This window comes from Ambystoma mexicanum, chromosome 13 (genome assembly GCF_040938575.1).
Source record: "Ambystoma mexicanum isolate Mex_15411 chromosome 13, UKY_AmexF1_1, whole genome shotgun sequence".
Classification (NCBI taxonomy): Eukaryota; Metazoa; Chordata; class Amphibia; order Caudata; family Ambystomatidae; genus Ambystoma; species Ambystoma mexicanum.
Genome location: NC_090938.1, coordinates 766388348 through 766402917, shown reverse-complemented (window position 1 = coordinate 766402917; position 14570 = coordinate 766388348).

Sequence of the window (14570 nt, the reverse complement as noted above, 5' to 3'; positions counted from 1 at the left end):
GACACCTGTGGGAACACGGGACGGTAGGCCATGTGTTGTTGGGGGCATGTTTCGATGGGTGAGCCGAGCAAAATGTGCGAAAAATGTGTTTTTTCCCCCACATTTCGGACTTTGCGGGGGTCTCTGGGTAAGAAATTCTGGGGCGATTTGCCCAAATCATACCTCTGAGGATTCCCACGGGTGTTCTCTTTTCGGAAATGCATGGGGTTCCCTGTTTTCCTTGGTGGCTTGGACACCCGAGGCCCATATCTGTATGTTGTGCCGGTCGGCAGAGAGTCTGAAATTCCGGTCTGAAAACAGACTTGGGGTTACTTGTGTTTTAGGCTTTCCCCTTGACGGCCAGGTAGGTGTACCCACACATGTGAGGTACCGTTTTCATCAGGACACCTGTGGGAACGCGGGACGGTAGGCCATGTGTTTTGGGGGCGTGTTTCGATGGGTGAGCCAAGCAAAATGTGCGAAAAATGCATTTTTTTCCCCACATTTCGGACTTTGCGGGGGTGTATGGGTAATAAATTCTGGGGCGATTTGCCGAAATCATACCTCTGAGGATTCCCACGAGTGTCCTCTTTTCGGAAATGCGTGGGGTTCCCTGTTTTCCTTGGTGGCTTGGACACCTGAGGCCCATATCTGTATGTTGTGCCGGTCGGCAGAGCGTCTGAAATTCTGGTCTGAAAACAGACTTGGGGCTACGTGTGTTTTAGGCTTTCCCCTTGGCGACCAGGTAGGTGCACCCACACATGCGAGGTACCGTTTTCATCGGGACACCTGTGGGAATGCGGGATGGTAGGCCATGTGTTGTTGGGGGCGTGTTTCGATGGGTGAGCCGAGCGAAATGTGCGGAAAATGCGTTTATTTCCCACATTTCGGACTTTGCGGGGGTGTCTCGGTAATCAATTCTGGGGCGATTTGGCCAAATCATACCTCTGTGGGTTCCCACGGGTGTCCTCTTTTCAGAAATGCATGGGGTTCCCTGTTTTCCTTGGTGGCTTGGACACCCGAGGCCCATATCTGTATGTTGTGCCCGTCACCCGCAGGCGTTCCGACTGGCGGTTTCTTCCGCGCTGGGCTTTGGGACATAGGTACGGGAGGTACTAGTCCCTCCTTTGTGTCCGTTACTTTTTCCTCCTGGTAGCGCGGGGCCGCTGGGAGTATATCTACTCTCCCGGCCCAGCGGTCCCTGCGTTGCAACTTTCCTTTGGAAGCTCTCGCTTTTCCGGGTTTCTTCGCTCCTGCCTCGCTCTGTCCAGGCTCCAGCCACTCGCGCTCTACAGCGAGTGTTCTTCCTACTTCCCTTCCCTCCAGTTTTCTCTGCTGCTGCCGTGCCTCGGCGGTTTCTGTTTTCTCTGTTCTGGCGGCCCCATCCCCGCGGATAGGCGCCGCCCCTTTTCCCTGCGCTTTTCTTTTCTTTATTTATCTCTCTCCTCTCCTACGGTCCTGAACCCCCTTGCAGGCCTTGGCTGGTGGTAGTTCCGGCTCCCACGACAGGATTCCTGTGTTCCACTGCTGTGTTACCTTGAGTTTCTCTTAACGGATCCAGTCTACTGTTCTACTTTTCGGCTGGAACTACGTCTTCCGGGCTACAGACCAGAGGAGTCCAAGGGTTTTTCCCCATTCAGGGTTTTTTCCCCTATTTCGGCTTGGTTCCGGAAGGGAGGTCCTCGGACAGCTGTTCTCTCCAGCGGTCACGGTGGCCTCCCTCCGTGACAAGCAAGCTCATCGGAAAAAGGAGAAGGATTATCTATTCCGACGGCGTCTGCAGGACCCCAACAGCGATTCCAGCGGTTCAGGTGAGGAGAGTTCGACAGAAGGGGGAGAAAAGGGAGACCAGACACTTAAACTGTCACAGTTTGCAACGCCAAAGAAAGACACCATGTCAGCCGAAGGGCAAGTGCAAGAACTTTGGAAGGCAATTCAAGCTATGTCTCAGGAACTTCAGGGAGTCAAAGCTGAGAACGCCCTCCTTAGACAAATGGTATCCGCCCGGGAACCTCCTCTTCCAGAATTACCGCCTACAACACTATCCTCGGGAAAATTTGATGGTGCCCCCAAGAAGGTGAAGGAATTCTTAGAGGCGTGTACCGTCTACTTTACTTTCCGACCCCGCACTTTCTCTACAGACCAAGCGAAGGTCGGCTTCCTAATCTCAAACATGACAGGCAACGCTCTGACCTGGGCCACTCCCCTAGTCACAAGCAACAATGCCATTCTCCAAGATTACGCTGCGTTCCAAAGTTCTCTGAGACAGACTTTCGAACGCCCAGAGTTGTCATTTACCGCTTCTGAAGAGTTGTTGGATATAAAGCAAGGTTCTTTGGACGTCCTGTCGTATATCTCTGCTTTCAAAACAGTAGCCTCTGGCGCAGGCTGGCCGGAACCGGCACAGTATGCCATTTTCAGGAGGGGTCTAAAAGAAGAGATTAAGGATGAGTTAGCCAGATCTACTCGCTCACCTACTTTCTCGGACCTGCTAACTGCGGCACTACATATCGAGTATCGCCTACAGGAAAGCAAGATGGAAAGACGCAAACAACGAGACTCAGGATTCTTCCCGGATTCTCGGACATTCTCTCCCCCCAGTCGCTCTCCCGCTTCAGAGGAACCGATGCAGATTGGCTTCACAAGAGCACCTCTGACTGCTGCCGAAAGACGGCAAAGAAGAGAAAAAGGACTTTGCGCTTACTGTGGGTCGGATCAACACCTTCTAAAGGACTGCACAGAACTGCCTAACAAAAGGCAGGGAAACGAGCACCCTCGGCATCAATAGGGACTAGTGTCCGGGGGTTTCCAGTTCTGTCTACTCGTCCCTATGTTTCTCTAACTGTTTCTTCTTCCAACTCCAATGAAGACTCCAGACTCATGGTAGTTTCAGCTATCATCATGATAGAAGGCGAGAAGGTGGAGACTCTCGCGTTATTGGACTGCGGAGCAGGAGGAAACTTCGTTGATACCCTATGGGCCGATAAGGTCGGTCTACGCAGGATACCCCGGAAGGAAGGTCAGAAGATAGAAGGAGTTGACGGCTCTCCACTATCATCCGGACTCATCACCCATACCACTGAAGAGCTATCCTTAACAGTTTTTCAGCACTCGGAAGTGATAAGGATCGACATCATTCGGGCTGCACATTTTCCAATTATTTTGGGGATCATATGGCTTCGCAGACACAATCCTCAAATCAATTGGACTAATAACCAGCTGAGTTTCTGTTCTACATACTGCACCGAACACTGTCTTCCACTGAAGAGTCAGAAGGCCCCTCAATCTATTACGGCTCACACCTCCAACTGTGTGGGGGTTTTTGCACTACCCAGTTTTTGTTTGAAATACTCCGAAGTATTCCAAGAAAGCCTTCACTCAAAACTACCACCCCACCGGCCCGAGGACTGTACCATAGATCTGGAACCCAATGCACTAGTTCCCTTCGGCAGAATGTTCTCTCTAACACTTACGGAGAAGCTTGTGTTACGTAACTATTTGGACACAAATATGGCGAATGGGCTGATTCAGCCTTCGAAATCCCCTGCAGGGGCTCCCTTATTTTTCATCAAGAAAAGGGATTCCACTGAACTTAGACCCTGTATAGACTACAGAGGCCTAAATAAGGTAACTATCCGAGATCGCTATCCCATGCCATTGATCTCCGATATCATCGAGGCTGTACAAGGAGCCAGAATCTTTACCAAACTCGACCTCAGAAACGCATACCATCTGCTCAGAATCTCCAAGGGTGACGAATGGAAGACGGCATTCCGCACTCCATTCGGCCTGTACGAGTATAAGGTAATGCCATTTGGACTGGTTAACGCTCCTGCTGTGTTCCAAAGATTTATGGACAGAATGTTTTCCGACATGCTTTCCACTTCTGTCATCGTCTATTTGGATGATATCTTGGTCTACTCCTCAAACTTACAGGAACACATCGTTCATGTCACTCAAGTTCTTGAACGTCTACAGAAAAACGAGCTATTGGTTAAAGTCGAGAAGTGCAAATTTGCGGTACCTTCTGTGCAGTATCTGGGTTACAAGTTATCAGAAGAGGGAATCGACATGGATCAAAGGAAGGTGCAGGCCATTCTTGAATGGCCCGCGCCCACTTCTGTCCGAGAGGTGCAGAGGTTCCTGGGACTCTCAAACTATTACCGAAGGTTCATCCCCAACTTCTCGGAAGTGGTGTACCCCATCACTCGCCTTCTCAAGAAGGAGGCCTTGCCGTTCCGCTGGTCAACCGATACCGAGAACAGTTTCAAGTTGCTCAAACATCTCTTCTGCTCAGCTCCGATACTCCGACACCCGGACCAAACCCAGCCCTTCATCCTGGAGACCGATGCCTCTGCAATTGCCATCGGAGCGGTACTACTTCAGGCTGTCGGTGGAGTGGAACATCCGGTAGCTTACTTATCTAAGACACTCTCACCCAGTCAATTGAATTATTCTGTCCTAGAGAAGGAGTTGTTGGCAATGAAATTGGCTTGCGATGAATGGCGCCATTTGCTCATGGGGGCCCGACATCCATTCCTTATCAGGACAGACCACAAGAACCTGAAAGCCCTCCAGGAAATGGAGTGTTCTAATTCCAGGCAAGCTCGTTGGGCATATCTTTTCTCGCAGTATGATTACCAGATTTCTTACATTACTGGGTCACTAAACCGTCTGGCAGACGCCCTATCCCGCAAGGACTCCAGCAAGGAAAGGGCTTTGTTATCCGCTGAACCTATGTTTCCTCGCAAACCGATATTGGCCCTCGTTAGCTCTTTTCTACAAGAGGTTAAAGCCGCTGTGGTTCAGGAACTTCCCCAATTACCGCTACACTCCGACTCTCATTACCAGGAGAAGGACGGCTGGCTATTCTTAAAGAAACGGCTATATGTTCCGGAAGAAATGCTGCGAAAGAAGATACTGGATTGGTGTCACACTTCTCGCCTTGCAGGTCACCGTGGGGGAATCAACACCCTGGAGCTCATCTCGAGGAATTTTTCCTGGCCCACTGTGAGAAGAGATACCCTGAACTTTGTGAAGACCTGTCCTACTTGTGCTCGGTCTAAATATCCTACAGGGAAACCGTTGGGATTACTCACCCAAGTTGAGATGCCTACTCGCCCCTGGGGGTTGGTTTCTACGGATTTCATTGTAGACCTACCGATATCCGAATCCTGTACCTGCATCATGGTCACGGTGGATGCGTTCTCCAGGATGGCACACTTCTCTCCTCTTTCTGGTGTTCCTACAGCCACCAGGATGGCTGAGGTGTTTGCACGAGATATTTTCAGACTTCATGGTTTACCTGACAAGATCATCTCTGATCGGGGTATTCAGTACACCTCGAGATTCTGGACAGCCCTGTGTACCCGATTGGGGATCGAGAGAGCACTCTCTTCGGGATTCCATCCCCAATCCAATGGTATGACGGAACGTCTGAACGCTACTCTCGAACTATACCTGAGATGTTACGTCACTCAGCATCAAGACAATTGGGTTTCTCTACTGCCCACTGCAGAATTCTCATATAACAATACCAGGCACACTGCCATTGGTCTCTCGCCGTTCTTTTGTACTTATGGGGTCCACCCTAAGTCCATTCTTCCGGAGGTTCCAAATTTCACCAACTCCCCAGCGGCCGAAGAAGTATTGGGTCGGATCAAAGATGCCCATGCCACGGCATTGCGGAGCCTAGAGAACAGCAGGAGACGATCGAAGATCGGAGCAGATAAACACAGCAAAGAATGTCCAGACTGGAAGCCAGGCGACAAGGTGTGGTTGTCCACTCGGTTTTTACCCAGATGGACAAGGCCCTCTAAACTCTCCCCTCGCTTTCTGGGTCCCTTTCCCATTCTTCTCAGGATCAATCCTGTGGCTTACCGTCTTCGGCTGCCTCCTTCTCTAAATCGCATTCACCCTGTATTTCATTCGTCTCTCTTAAAACCTTTCTATCCTGATTCTCATCACAGACCAGTGCTCAGACACATTCCCTCACAGACACCCAATCAAGCAGAATTTGAGGTCTCCAACATTAGAGACTCTAGGTTCTACCGAGGAAGGTTGGAATACCTTTTGTCCTGGAAGGGTTACCCGGAGTCGGAGGACTCTTGGGAACCTGCTTCTCAGGTGCATGCTCCTCGCTTGCTTGCCAGGTTCCACCGCCTGCATCCGGGGAAACCTGGGGTGGTGCGGACTGGAAGGGGGCATACTGTCACCCGCAGGCATTCCGACTGGCGGTTTCTTCCGCACTGGGCTTTGGGACATAGGTACGGGAGGTACTAGTCCCTCCTTTGTGTCCGTTACTTTTTCCTCCTGGTAGCGCGGGGCTGCTGGGAGTATATTTACTCTCCCGGCCCAGCGGTCCCTGCGTTGCAACTTTCCTTTGGAAGCTCTCGCTCTTCCGGGTTTCTTCGCTCCTGCCTCGCTCTGTCCAGGCTCCAGCCACTCGCGCTCTACAGCGAGTGTTCTTCCTACTTCCCTTCCCTCCAGTTTTCTCTGCTGCCGCCGTGCCTCGGCGGTTTCTGTTTTCTCTGTTCTGGCAGCCCCATCCCTGTGGATAGGCGCCGCCCCTTTTCCCTGCGCTTTTCTTTTCTTTATTTATCTCTCTCCTCTCCTACGGTCCTGAACCCCCTTGCAGGCCTTGGCTGGTGGTAGTTCCGGCTCCCACGACAGGATTCCTGTGTTCCACTGCTGTGTTACCTTGAGTTTCTCTTAACGGATCCAGTCTATTGTTCTACTTTTCGGCTGGAACTACGTCTTCCGGGCTACAGACCAGAGGAGTCCAAGGGTTTTTCCCCATTCGGGGTTTTTTCCCCTATTTCGGCTTGGTTCCGGAAGGGAGGTCCTCGGACAGCTGTTCTCTCCAGCGGTCACGGTGGCCTCCCTCCGTGACAAGCAAGCTCATCGGAAAAAGGAGAAGGATTATCTATTCCGACGGCGTCTGCAGGACCCCGACAGCGATTCCTGCAGTTCAGGTGAGGGGAGTTCGACAGAAGGGGGAGAAAAGGGAGACCAGACACTTAAACTGTCACAGTGCCAGTCGGCAGAGCGTCTGAAATTCCGGTCTGAAAACAGACTTGGGGTTACTTGTGTTTTAGGCTTTCCCCTTGGCGGCCAGGTAGGTGCACCCACACATGTGAGGTACCGTTTTCATTGGTACACCTGTGGGAACGCGGGACGGTAGGCCATGTGTTGTTGGGGGTATGTTTCGATGGGTGAGCCGAGCAAACTGTGTGAAGAATGTGTTTTTTCCCCCACATTTCGGAATTTGCGGGGGTGTCTGGGTAATAAATTCTGGGGCGATTTGCCCAAATCATACCTCTGCGGATTCCCACGGGTGTCCTCTTTTTGGAAATGCATGGGGTTCCCTGTTTTCCATGGTGGCTTGGACACCCGAGGACCATATCTGTATGGTGTGCCGGTCGGCAGAGAGTGTGAAATTCCGGTCTGAAAACAGACTTGGGGTTACTTGTATTTTAGGCTTTCCCCTTGGCGGCCAGGTAGGTGCACCCACACATGTGAGGTACCGTTTTCATCAGGACACCTGTGGGAACGTGGGACGGTAGGCCATGTGTTGTTGGGGGCGTGTTTCGATGGGTGAGCCGAGCGAAATGTGCGGAAAATGCGTTTTTTTTCCCACATTTCGGACTTTGCCGGGGTGTCTGGGTAATAGATTCTGGGGCGATTTGCCCAAATCATACCTCTGCTGATTCCCACAGGTGTCCTCTTTTTGGAAATGTATGGGGTTCCCTGTTTTCCTTGGTGGCTTGGACACCCGAGGCCCATATCTGTATGTTGTGCCGGTCGGCAGAGCGTCTGAAATTCCGGTCTGAAAACAGACTTGGGGTTACTTGTGTTTTAGGCTTTCCCCTTGACGGCCAGGTAGGTGCACCCACACATGTGAGGTACCGTTTTCATCGGGACACCTGTGGGAACGCCGGACGGTAGTCCATGTGTTTTGGGGGCGTGTTTCGATGGGTGAGCCAAGCAAAATGTGCGAAAAATGCATTTTTTTCCCCACATTTCGGACTTTGCGGGGGTGTATGGGTAATAAATTCTGGGGCGATTTGCCCAAATCATACCTCTGAGGATTCCCACGAGTGTCCTCTTTTCGGAAATGCGTGGGGTTCCCTGTTTTCCTTGGTGGCTTGGACACCTGAGGCCCATATCTGTATGTTGTGCCGGTCGGCAGAGCGTCTGAAATTCTGGTCTGAAAACAGACTTGGGGCTACGTGTGTTTTAGGCTTTCCCCTTGGCGACCAGGTAGGTGCACGCACACATGCGAGGTACCGTTTTCATCGGGACACCTGTGGGAACGCGGGATGGTAGGCCATGTGTTGTTAGGGGCATGTTTCGATGGGTGAGCCGAGCGAAATGTGCGGAAAATGCGTTTATTTCCCACATTTCGGACTTTGAGGTGGTGTCTGGGTAATCAATTCTGGGGCGATTTGGCCAAATCATACCTCTGTGGGTTCCCATGGGTGTCCTCTTTTCGGAAATGCATGGGGTTCCCTGTTTTCCTTGGTGGCTTGGACACCCGAGGCCCATATCTGTATGTTGTGCCAGTCGGCAGAGCGTCTGAAATTCCGGTCTGAAAACAGACTTGGGGTTACTTGTGTTTTAGGCTTTCCCATTGGCGGCCAGGTAGGTGCACCCACACATGTGAGGTACCATTTTCATTGGGACACCTGTGGGAAGGCAGGACGGTAGGCCATGTGTTGTTGGGGGCATGTTTCGATGGGTGAGCCGAGCAAACTGTGTGAAGAATGTGTTTTTTCCCCCACATTTCGGAATTTGCGGGGGTGTCTGGGTAAGAAATTCTGGGGCGATTTGCCCAAATCATACCTCTGAGGATTCCCACGGGTGTTCTCTTTTTGGAAATGCATGGGGTTCCCTGTTTTCCTTGGGGGCTTGGACACCCGAGGCCCATATCTTTATGTTGTGCCGGTCGGCAGAGCGTCTGAAATTCCGGTCTGAAAACAGACTTGGGGTTACTTGTGTTTTAGACTTTTCCCTTGGCGGCCAGGTAGGTGCACCCACACATGCTAGGTACCGTTTTCATCGGGACACCTGTGGGAATGCGGGACGGTAGGCCATGTGTTGTTGGGGGCGTGTTTCGATGGGTGAGCCGAGCGAAATGTGCGGAAAATGCGTTTCTTTCCCCACATTTCGGACTTTGCGGGGTTGTCTGGGTAATCAATTCTGGGGCGATTTGGCCAAATCATACCTCTGTGGATTCCCACGGGTGTCCTCTTTTCGGAAATGCATGGGGTTCCCTGTTTTCCTTGGTGGCTTGGACACCCGAGGCCCATATCTGTATGTTGTGCCAGTCAGCAGAGCATCTGAAATTCCGGTCTGAAAACAGACTGGGGTTACTTGTGTTTTAGGCTTTCCCCTTGGTGGCCAGGTAGGTGCACCCACACATGTGAGGTACCGTTTTCATCGGGACACCTGTGGGAACGCATGATGGTAGGACATGTGTTGTTGGGGGCGTGTTTCAATGGGTGAGCCGGGCAAAATGAGCAAAAAATTGGTTTTTTTCCCCACATTTCGGACTTTGCGGGGGTGTCTGGGTAATAAATTCTGGGGCGATTTGCCCAAATCATACCTCTGCTGATTCCCACGGGTGTCTTCTTTTCGGAAATGCATGGAGTTCCCTGTTTTCCTTGGTGGCTTGGACACCCGAGGACCATATCTGTATGGTGTGCCGGTCGGCAGAGAGTGTGAAATTCCGGTCTGAAAATAGACTTGGGGTTACTTGTATTTTAGGCTTTCCCCTTGGTGGCCAGGTAGGTGCACCCACACATGTGAGGTACCGTTTTCATCAGGACACCTGTGGGAACGCGGGACGGTAGTCCATGTGTTGTTGGGGGCGTGTTTCGATGGGTGAGCCAAGCGAAATGTGCGGAAAATGCGTTTATTTCCCACATTTCAGACTTTGCGGGGGTGTCTGGGTAATCAATTCTGGGGCGATTTGGCCAAATCATACCTCTGAGGATTCCCACGAGTGTCCTCTTTTCGGAAATGCGTGGGGTTCCCTGTTTTCCTTGGTGGCTTGGACACCTGAGGCCCATATCTGTATGTTGTGCCGGTCGGCAGAGCGTCTGAAATTCTGGTCTGAAAACAGACTTGGGGCTACGTGTGTTTTAGGCTTTCCCCTTGGCGACCAGGTAGGTGCACCCACACATGCGAGGTACCGTTTTCATCGGGACACCTGTGGGAACGCGGGATGGTAGGCCATGTGTTGTTGGGGGCGTGTTTCGATGGGTGAGCCAAGCGAAATGTGCGGAAAATGCGTTTATTTCCCACATTTCAGACTTTGCGGGGGTGTCTGGGTAATCAATTCTGGGGCGATTTGGCCAAATCATACCTCTGTGGGTTCCCACGGGTGTCCTCTTTTCAGAAATGCATGGGGTTCCCTGTTTTCCTTGGTGGCTTGGACACCCGAGGCCCATATCTGTATGTTGTGCCAGTCGGCAGAGCGTCTGAAATTCCGGTCTGAAAACAGACTTGGGGTTACTTGTGTTTTAGGCTTTCCCCTTGGCGGCCAGGTAGGTGCACCCACACATGTGAGGTACCGTTTTCATTGGTACACCTGTGGGAACGCGGGACGGTAGGCCATGTGTTGTTGGGGGTATGTGTCGATGGGTGAGCCGAGCAAACTGTGTGAAGAATGTGTTTTTTCCCCCACATTTCGGAATTTGCGGGGGTGTCTGGGTAATAAATTCTGGGGCGATTTGCCCAAATCATACCTCTGCGGATTCCCACGGGTGTCCTCTTTTTGGAAATGCATGGGGTTCCCTGTTTTCCATGGTGGCTTGGACACCCGAGGACCATATCTGTATGGTGTGCCGGTCAGCAGAGAGTGTGAAATTCCGGTCTGAAAACAGACTTGGGGTTACTTGTATTTTAGACTTTTCCCTTGGCGGCCAGGTAGGTGCACCCACACATGCTAGGTACCGTTTTCATCGGGACACCTGTGGGAAAGCGGGACGGTAGGCCATGTGTTGTTGGGGGCGTGTTTCGATGGGTGAGCTGAGCGAAATGTGCGGAAAATGCGTTTTTTTCCCACATTTCGGACTTTGCGGGGGTGTCTGGGTAATAAATTCTGGGGCGATTTGCCCAAATCATACCTCTGCTGATTCCCACAGGTGTCCTCTTTTTGGAAATGTATGGGGTTCCCTGTTTTCCTTGGTGGCTTGGACACCCGAGGCCCATATCTGTATGTTGTGCCGGTCGGCAGAGCGTCTGAAATTCCGGTCTGAAAACAGACTTGGGGTTACTTGTGTTTTAGGCTTTCCCCTTGACGGCCAGGTAGGTGCACCCACACATGTGAGGTACCGTTTTCATCAGGACACCTGTGGGAACGCGGGACGGTAGTCCATGTGTTTTGGGGGCATGTTTCGATGGGTGAGCCAAGCAAAATGTGCGAAAAATGCATTTTTTCCCCACATTTCGTACTTTGCGGGGGTGTATGGGTAATAAATTCTGGGGCGATTTGCCCAAATTATACCTCTGAGGATTCCCACGAGTGTCCTCTTTTCGGAAATGCGTGGGGTTCCCTGTTTTCCTTGGTGGCTTGGACACCTGAGGCCCATATCTGTATGTTGTGCCGGTCGGCAGAGCGTCTGAAATTCTGGTCTGAAAACAGACTTGGGGCTACGTGTGTTTTAGGCTTTCCCCTTGGCGACCAGGTAGGTGCACCCACACATGCGAGGTACCGTTTTCATCGGGACACCTGTGGAAACGCGGGATGGTAGGCCATGTGTTGTTGGGGGCGTGTTTCGATGGGTGAGCCGAGCGAAATGTGCAGAAAATGCGTTTATTTCCCACATTTCGGACTTTGCGGGGGTGTCTGGGTAATCAATTCTGGGGCGATTTGGCCAAATCATACCTCTGTGGGTTCCCACGGGTGTCCTCTTTTCGGAAATGTATGGGGTTCCCTGTTTTCCTTGGTGGCTTGGACACCCGAGGCCCATATCTGTATGTTGTGCCGGTCGGCAGAGCGTCTGAAATTCTGGTCTGAAAACAGACTTGGGGCTACGTGTGTTTTAGGCTTTCCCCTTGGCGACCAGGTAGGTGCACCCACACATGCGAGGTACCGTTTTCATTGGTACACCTGTGGGAACGCGGGACGGTAGGCCATGTGTTGTTGGGGGTATGTTTCGATGGGTGAGCCGAGCAAACTGTGTGAAGAATGTGTTTTTTCCCCCACATTTCGGAATTTGCGGGGGTGTCTGGGTAATAAATTCTGGGGCGATTTGCCCAAATCATACCTCTGCGGATTCCCACGGGTGTCCTCTTTTTGGAAATGCATGGGGTTCCCTGTTTTCCATGGTGGCTTGGACACCCGAGGACCATATCTGTATGGTGTGCCGGTCGGCAGAGAGTGTGAAATTCCGGTCTGAAAACAGACTTGGGGTTACTTGTATTTTAGGCTTTCCCCTTGGTGTCCAGGTAGGTCCACACATGTGAGGTACCATTTTCATCAGGACACCTGTGGGAACGTGGGACGGTAGGCCATGTGTTGTTGGGGGTGTGTTTCGATGGGTGAGCGGAGCGAAATGGGCGGAAAATGCATTTTGTTTCCCACATTTCGGACTTTGCGGGGGTGTCTGGGTAATACATTCTGGGCCGATTTGCCCAAATCATACCTCTGCTGATTCCCACAGGTGTCCTCTTTTTGGAAATGTATGGGGTTCCCTCTTTTCCTTGGTGGCTTGGACACCCGAGGCCCATATCTGTATGTTGTGCCGGTCGGCAGAGCGTCTGAAATTCCGGTCTGAAAACAGACTTGGGGTTACTTGTGTTTTAGGCTTTCCCCTTGACGGCCAGGTAGGTGCACCCACACATGTGAGGTACCGTTTTCATCGGGACACCTGTGGGAACGCGGGACGGTAGTCCATGTGTTTTGGGGGCGTGTTTCGATGGGTGAGCCAAGCAAAATGTGCGAAAAATGCATTTTTTTCCCCACATTTCGGACTTTGCGGGGGTGTATGGGTAATAAATTCTGGGGCGATTTGCCCAAATCATACCTCTGAGGATTCCCACGAGTGTCCTCTTTTCGGAAATGCATGGGGTTCCCTGTTTTCCTTGGTGGCTTGGACACCTGAGGCCCATATCTGTATGTTGTGCCGGTCGGCAGAGCGTCTGAAATTCCGGTCTGAAAACAGACTTGGGGCTACGTGTGTTTTAGGCTTTCCCCTTGGCGACCAGGTAGGTGCACCCACACATGCGAGGTACCGTTTTCATCGGGACACCTGTGGGAACGCGGGATGGTAGGCCATGTGTTGTTAGGGGCATGTTTCGATGGGTGAGCCGAGCAAACTGTGTGAAGAATGTGTTTTTCCCCCCACATTTTGGAATTTGCGGGGGTGTCTGGGTAAGAAATTCTGGGGCGATTTGCCCAAATCATACCTCTGAGGATTCCCACGGGTGTTGTCTTTTCGGAAATGCATGGGGTTCCCTGTTTTCCTTGGGGGCTTGGACACCCGAGGCCCATATCTTTATGTTGTGCCGGTCGGCAGAGCGTCTGAAATTCCGGTCTGAAAACAGACTTGGGGTTACATGTGTTTTAGACTTTTCCCTTGGCGGCCAGGTAGGTGCACCCACACATGCTAGGTACCGTTTTCATCGGGACACCTGTGGGAATGCGGGACGGTAGGCCATGTGTTGTTGGGGGCGTGTTTCGATGGGTGAGCCGAGCGAAATGTGCGGAAAATGCGTTTCTTTCCCCACATTTCGGACTTTGCGGGGGTGTATGGGTAATAAATTCTGGGGCGATTTGCCCAAATCATACCTCTGCAGATTCCCACGGGTGGCCTCTTTTCGGAAATGCATGGGGTTCCCTGTTTTCCTTGGTGGCTTGGACACCCGACGCCCATATCTGTATGGTGTGCCGGTCGGCAGAGCGTCTGAAATTCCGGTCTGAAAACAGACTTGGGGTTACTTGTGTTTTAGGCTTTCCCCTTGGTGTCCAGGTAGGTCCACACATGTGAGGTACCATTTTCATCACGACACCTGTGGGAACGCGGGACGGTAGGCCATGTGTTGTTGGGGGCGTGTTTCGATGGGTGAGCCGAGCGAAATGTGCGGAAAATGCGTTTTTTTTCCCACATTTCGGACTTTGCGGGGGTGTCTGGGTAATAAATTCTGGGGCGATTTGCCCAAATCATACCTCTGCTGATTCCCACAGGTGTCCCCTTTTGGGAAATGTATGGGGTTCCCTGTTTTCCTTGGTGGCTTGGACACCCGAGGCCCATATCTGTATGTTGTGCCGGTCGGCAGAGCGTCTGAAATTCCGGTCTGAAAACAGACTTGGGGTTACTTGTGTTTTAGGCTTTCCCCTTGACGGCCAGGTAGGTGCACCCACACATGTGAGGTACCGTTTTCATCAGGACACCTGTGGGAACGCGGGACGGTAGTCCATGTGTTTTGGGGGCATGTTTCGATGGGTGAGCCAAGCAAAATGTGCGAAAAATGCATTTTTTTCCCCACATTTCGTACTTTGCGGGGGTGTATGGGTAATAAATTCTGGGGCGATTTGCCCAAATCATACCTCTGAGGATTCCCACGAGTGTCCTCTTTTCGGA